The 7,146-nt window shown below is 42.3% G+C and overlaps 1 non-coding gene across 1 annotated transcript; it reads right to left on the bottom strand.

Moving 5' to 3' along the window:
- Positions 1-6,480: 6,480 nt before the first annotated feature.
- On the bottom strand, positions 6,481-6,606 carry LOC120227583. The gene has a single exon (XR_005527289.1). It is a non-coding gene; the product is annotated as a U6atac minor spliceosomal RNA (small nuclear RNA).
- Between the last annotated feature and the right edge of the window lie 540 nt (positions 6,607-7,146).

The following is a 7,146-nucleotide window of genomic DNA, read 5'->3' as shown; positions in this document are numbered from 1 at the left end:
TAAATAAGGCGCCACCCTCTAACTGCCTTTCCTGCGCTTTGCGCAGCCTCACTTTGGTATAGCTTCCTCTGACGTTCTTTCCTTATATTCTGAAAAAAAAAACAAAAAACAAAAAACAAAAAACAAAAACAAAAACAACAACAAAACCCACTGGGGTCAAAATTTACCTTAAAAATGGCTAAAAGGGGACTACCTATGGAAACTGGGCTCAGGGAAAGAAAGTGTCTTCCTTCTCCCACCTTACCTATGCTGCTGGGACTGGGTGTGTTCCACCCTTGCCGCTACCTTCAATACCTTCAAGCGCATTGCACTGTCTTTTGGTCGCCCAAACTCTTGCGCCCTCTCACGCTCTTTTCACGCTTGTGTTCCTTCTCACACCTCGTTTCTTGCTTCAGCACCTTCATTCCCTATTCCTCTGAGAATCCGGACTCTCTCACGCCCTCCACGCACTCACCGCCCCTATCTTAAGTGTTCGACCCCTAAAGTCCCTGCCCCTTCCCACCTTCGCCCCACAACGCCCAGGTCCCGGCCCGGCTGTTTGCTTAAGGGTCTGGGTTACCTTTGGCCACAGGCGCATGATACAGAACGTCAGCAGCCGCTGCTGTAACAGGCGCTCCTCAGCCAACGTTCTCTCCTGCTGACCTCTCAGGGCTGGTCACAAGGGGGCCGCTCCCAGGCCCCTCCCCTCTCGACGTGTGGCCCCCAGCCCCGGATTCTGCCCTCCTGCAGTGATGGATGGCACCGCTATCAAGCTTGATCAGACCTCTTCCTGAAACAGATTCTACTGGAGGTAACCACAGCGACGGATTCTAGAGAAAGCCCCTGAAATGGAGGTTCTGGTCTTACCTGGCTCCAGGCCCGGACTCCGCAGATTTAAAAAAAAAATTCATTGGAGTGGCGGTTGGGGGGTTGCAGGAAGGGCAACTCTCTGGCAGGAATCCCTCAGGGACCCATCAAAAACTGATCTCTGGGAGTTCAGTGGAGAGAGGAGTATTATTCTGGAGTGTGATAGGAGATCCCAAACACTTGCTAGCTGTGTGAGCTCAGATAAAACACATAACCTCCCTGAGCCTTAGTTATGTCATCTGTTAAATAAAAGTGGGAATAATAATCCTAACGTGTTATGGACACTAAATCATAGTATATATAAACTAAAAGGTCCTTAACTCACCTGTTTCTTTCACACCTGTTTCTCAGTCCCCATCTTAAAATCTGCCTATAGTACAATGCCTGGTACTTAGAATAGAGAAAAGGAGAACACTTCTCTCTTTCCAAACTGTCTAAGTTATTGCTCAGTTTACGGAATTTTCCCTCCTAACCAGTTCATGTGTATGAATACGCACTTAACAAGTATACATGGACAGATCCCATAACTGTATTACTGTGCTAGGCTGTGCTGTGAGAAATAAAGAATAAAACGATTTGTGTCCTCCAGAATATTTTTTCTTCCCTTTAACAGATACAGCATCCATGTCCACAACCCCCATGAAAGCTGCTATATCTAGGGCTTGTTGCCCTTCCTGCCCAATTCATAGAATATTCTTGCTTATCAGTGAAGATGTTTAATGCCACATTTAATCTCTCTGGAGCAGTCATACACCTCCTTTCTAAACTTCAGGATAAGGATTCAGTCTCTCAGGCTCAGGAGTGGTATCTTGTAGGTGACTTCCAAAAAGAATGCACTGATTTTAGGACATCAAAGAGATTCAACAATCTATATGAATTTCCGGAGTGAACACAGATCATCACATTCTTGGAGAGGAGAACTACCATAACTCTCCTGTAGCCCAAAGTGACTATAGGTTGAGAGGTTCAAATAAGAGTTAGTCTTCAGATGAATTATGTTTGTGGGAACGTGTGCCTGGGAGGCAAGAGAGCAGTGCTCTTACACTTTCCCACCATTATCAGCTGTGTTTGTAACCTTAAGGAAGCTATTTATCACTTTTACAATTTAGTTTCCCCCGAGTAAGAAAAGGGTTGGTTTGACCTCTTAGCAGTTCTTACCATACATAATTCATGACAATTTAAAAATCCTAATGAGGTTTCCAGTTCACAGGTACTTGGCCCCCAAGTCAGATAACGGCCATGTGACTGACTGGAAAGGCTTTAACGGCCATGACTTCACATAAGAGAGGGGAAGCTTAATGTTTTCTGGCTAGTCTTTTCTGTTTCTCTGGATGCATCTAAGCTTCCATCAGAGGAGCCTCAGGAGATGGGATGACCTGTTCAAACTGAGGTGCCTTTTTGCAGATTAGTTTATCATCTTCTGGAGTCTACAAAGGACTTTTTTTAAATGTTTATTTTTTTTTTAATTTTTAATGTTTTATTTATTTCTGAGAGAGAGAGACAGCGTGAGCAGGGGAGGGTCAGAGAGAGAGTGAGACGCAGAATCCGAAGCAGGCCCCAGGCTCCAAGATGTCCGCACAGAGCTGGACACAGGGCTCGAACTCACAGACCACAAGATCATAACCTGAGCTGGAGTCAGATGCTTAACCGAATGAGACATCCAGGTGCCCCATGGAGTTTACAAAGGACCTTTAAGCAAGGGTAGCAGGGTTTTTCAACACCATGGAACTTGGCCTTGTATAAATATTAAAGATTTTGACTTGGGATTTAGACAGATCGCACTAGAGGGTGGAAGAGCATACATAAAAGGAAGCAGTAGGTGAGAGAAGCAGAAATGGAGTCACCAGTAGGTACTCAGGAGGACTTTGAGAAAAAGCAGTGTCAGAGAGAGGCAATGACATGCCCTCCTGCTGGTGAGTAGCTGAGTGGCACAGGGGAAAGTGAAAGCCTTTGGTAGCTTAAGGGGAAGTCCCTTATCTCCCTCACTTCCTTCCCTCCATCTGAATTACCCTTTCTCTAGTGCATCCCTCCTTTGGAAGAAATCTGGAGTGAGGTAAGGAGGATGCTTACCACCCTGGAAGTCCCAGCAGTTCCACCCTTACCTGAAAAACAGCCAGGCATTGCCCCCACATATTTGCTTGTTTCAACCAGACCAAACCTTGTGATTTTGATCCACTTCCTGACAATAAAGCCTTGAGGGTTAGTTACAATAAGAAGAAAGGGTAGCTCATCAGAATTCCTTGAAGTAACCCCAGATGTCCTATCCCAATTCCGTCCCCAGAGTTGACTTTGTTCTGGACCCATCTCTAAGGATACAGTGTCTCTCCTGATTTTCCCCCTGTTTCACACCTAGCACAAATGTTCCCTCCTCCAGGAGGCTTTCTCTGGCCCCACCCCCCAGATCTGGAGGGTGTCTCTCAGACTACAGCAGCACTTTATAGACATAGCCCTGCTGGACCCAGCCTTCGAAAGAGGATCCTCTCTAAAGAGTTCCCTCAGTTTGGGTGCTGCCCTAGCCCCTCACCCTCTTCTAACCCTGCCCCTTTGTCATGAAGAGACCATCTGTAAAGAAAGGTGTCCTGTGGAAGTGGAGCTGGAAAACATATTCAAATCTCAATCATGTAGAAATACTTGGAAGAAAAGTTCTTGAGAACTTTAGACTACTTTATGAAGGAATTTTTTCCCCTAGGTAAAGGCATTTGCTTAGCCATAGCTAACAAGAGACTTGGCTTATTTCTGGGTTAGCAGACCTAGATGGAAATGCTGACTCTGTCATTTGCTAGCTGTGCAACTAGGATGAAGCCCAGTAGTTTGTTTCTGACAATTGACCAGCTAATGCTGCTGCTGAATGTTGATGCTGCCGGTATAGGGACTGGACTTTGAGAACAACTGTTGTGGGTTAATGTATAAAACCATAGGTCAAGTCAAGACCTTAGGAACAGGAAACTTTTCTGATGTGGCTGGTTTCCCAGCAGTATTGACATCTCTTATGTCTTTCCAACCACAGAAGATGCTGTAGTATCTGGGGGTGAGTAGAATATAAAAGAGAGGCTTCTGTACTCCTGGTGCCTCAGGACTTTTAAATAAGCCTTCTGCAACCTCAAACAGTATCTTTCTCACAATCTGGGCCTCTTTCCAATCACCTCACTTCTCTGAGACCAGCATTCCAAAAGGCAGACTTGTAGCCACTGCCTGCCCCTGACTGGGTTTGCAGGAAGAGTGCTGTGGATTGGGTTCAGATCTTTTCAGACTCACATTGTCTGTCAGCCTTTTGCCCCTTTTTCCTTTGTGTCCCTTCTTCTGTTCCCTTTCTTCCCTCTGCCTCATTTGCTAGCTGGCCTGCCTCTAGCCTTCCAAAGCAACAGCTTCAAACAACACTTCTGTGTGCATTCTCCTGCTCACAGACCCATGGTAACTCCCTGTATCCCCTTGGTTTTTTAAAATGGAAAATTTCTTTTTTTTTTCTTTTTTTAAATGTTTATTTGTTTTTGAGACAGGGGGAGACAGAGCATGAGTGAGGGAGGGGCAGAGAGAGAGGGAGACATAGAATCTGAAACAGGCTCTGAGCTGTCAGCACAGAGCCCGATGCAGGACTCGAACCCACATACCGTGAGATCATGACCTGAGCTGAAGTCTGACGCTTAACTGACTGATCCACCCAGATACCCCTAAAATGGAAAATTTCTAACTTACTCTGACTCTCCCTACCTGTAACTATGTTCAACCTTATCTTTTTTTCTTGTTATTATATTTTATCTTATTATTCTGGTATATTTTTTTCAAAAATTTTAGAAATATTTTTAATAGTTTATTGTCAAGTTGGTTTCCATATAACACCCAGTTGTCATCCCCACAAGTGCCCTCCTCCATGCCCATCACCCCCCTTCCCCTCCCCCCATCTGCCCTCAGTTTGTTCTTTAACCATGAGAGACTCTTGAACTCCTAAAAATATTTTTAAAGTTTATTTTGTTTTAGAGAGAGAAAAAAGGAGAGAGAGAAGGGCAGAGAGAGAGAGAGAGAGGGAGAGAGAGAAAATCCCAAGCAGGTTCCACAGTATCAGTGTGGAGCCAGATGTGGGGCTTGAACTTGAACTGTGAGATCATGACCTGGGCTGAAATCCAGAGTCCGATACTTAACTGACTGAACCCAGGCACCCGTCAAATTTTTATGTCAATTCCAGTTAGTTAACATACAATGCAGTATTGGTTTCAGGAGTAGAATTCAGTGATTTATCAGTTACATACAACACCCCGTGCTCATCATAACAAGTGCCCTCCTTAGTACCCATCCCTCATCTAGCCCATCCCCCACCTCCCTCCCTCTGTCAACTCTCAGTTCTGTTTTTAAGAGTGTCTTATGATTTGTTTCCTTCTCTCTTCCCCTCCCAAAATGTTCATCTGTTTTGTTACTTAAATTCCACATATGAGTGAAATCATGTGGTATTTGTCTTTCTCTGACTTATTCTGCTTACACTGTAGCTCAATCCACGTCATTGCAAATGGCAAGACTTCATCCTTTTTGATGATTGAGTATTATTCCATTGTGTGTTAATACATACCACATCTTTTTTATCCTTTCATCTGTTGATGCACATTTGGGCTCTCTCCATAGGTTGGTTATTGTTGATGATGATGCTGTAAACATTGGGGTGCATATACCCCTTCAAATCTGTATTTTTGTATCCTTTGGATAAATACCTAATAGTACAGTTGCTGGATCATAGGATAGTTTCATTTTTAACTTTTTGATGAAACTCCATACTGTTCTCCAAAGTGACTGCACCAGTTTGTGTTCCCACCAACAGTGTAAGAAGGTTCCCTTTCTCCACATCCTTGCCAACACCTGTTGTTTTTTGTGATGTCCAAGTTCATCTTCACTTTCTGCCCTCCGTGACTTCAGTACTTCAACCATAGAAGACTCTCTATTGTCCCTGTCTATGAGATAACATACATGAAAACATTCAGTATGTCAGCTCAATGCTTTTCCTTCCCCATGGATTCTCACTTCAAAACATTTCCTAGCACAGGCATTCTCAAACTTTTTGTACCTTGAGTCCCTTTGGCAATTCAATGTAGCCTCTAGCTCCTTAAGAGAACAATATCTTTTATAAATGCATAAAATTAAATGAACAGAATTATAACTGAAATTTATTATATTGAAATATGATTTTGAATTTTGAAAAAGATTGTGATTTGATAACATATATGCTTCTTTATTAATGCATTAAATAAGAGTATCTAGTGATAGATATAACTATCATAATTTCAAAGTAAGCATAAATGATACTTTAAAAATGTGAAACAAATGTCATGTGATGAAAGTCTTTATTGGTCACATTGTCACATGTACTAATAATATTATTGTGATTCCTTGCCTAGGTTAATAATTGAAGGACATGCTTAAATTAAGTTAAAGGTAAGTGAAAACAAAGGCATAGGCCTTTTCCCTGTTCATATGCATAGATCTCTCTGAATTCCATATTCTGACTCTTCTTACTTCATAATGCCCTAAGTACTATGTTTGCTTAGTGGACAAATTTATTACAAATCATCTATTTTTTTTACACTGGTTACATGTTGAAATAATACTAGATACATTAGGTTAAATAAAATATACTACAAAATTAGTTTCACCCAAAAATGTTAGTTAGATGCCACGAAGTAGGTGGCAATGCCTTAACTGTATACGTGTTGTCAGGCCCAAGGGCCTCTTCCATCCTTGTCAAGGGGAGTTCTAAACTTTACTCCTTTTATATAATACTATTACAAACCATATATTAAGTGCATATTATGTGGTCTCCTCTCTACACCCATTAAAGTGTATCCTATCACTTGTGGTATGATGTAGATATTGCTATCCATACCTTAAAGGTGGGAAAATGGAGGGGTCATTCCACATTGACCTGAGATCACACAGATGAGAAGGGACTGCTAGCCCTAGAGCCTTCAGAAATTTCGACACAGAGCTATATTCTCTCTTCTTATTATTTGTTTCAGCTCTTTGTTTTATTTTGTTTTTATTAAGTTTTTATTTAAATTCCATTTAGGTAACATGCAATGTAATATTAGTTTTTAGGTGTACAATTTAGTGATTTAGCACTTACATACAACTCACAATGGTCATCACAAGTTCAATCATAATCCTCATTACCTATTTAATCCATCTCCTACATACCTCTCCTCTAATAACCATCAGTTCGTTCTCTATAATTAAGAATCTGGGGGCACCTGGACTCAGTTAAGTGTCTGACTTCGGCTCAGGTCATGATCTCACAGTTATTGAGTTCGAGCCCTGCGTCAA

The sequence above is a fragment of the Hyaena hyaena genome, unplaced genomic scaffold (assembly GCF_003009895.1).
Source record: "Hyaena hyaena isolate Hyena2069 unplaced genomic scaffold, ASM300989v1 scaffold_2542, whole genome shotgun sequence".
In the NCBI taxonomy this organism is placed as follows: domain Eukaryota; kingdom Metazoa; phylum Chordata; class Mammalia; order Carnivora; family Hyaenidae; genus Hyaena; species Hyaena hyaena.
The sequence above is the reverse complement of the archived record's forward strand: the minus strand, read 5'-3'. Positions and strand labels throughout refer to the sequence as shown.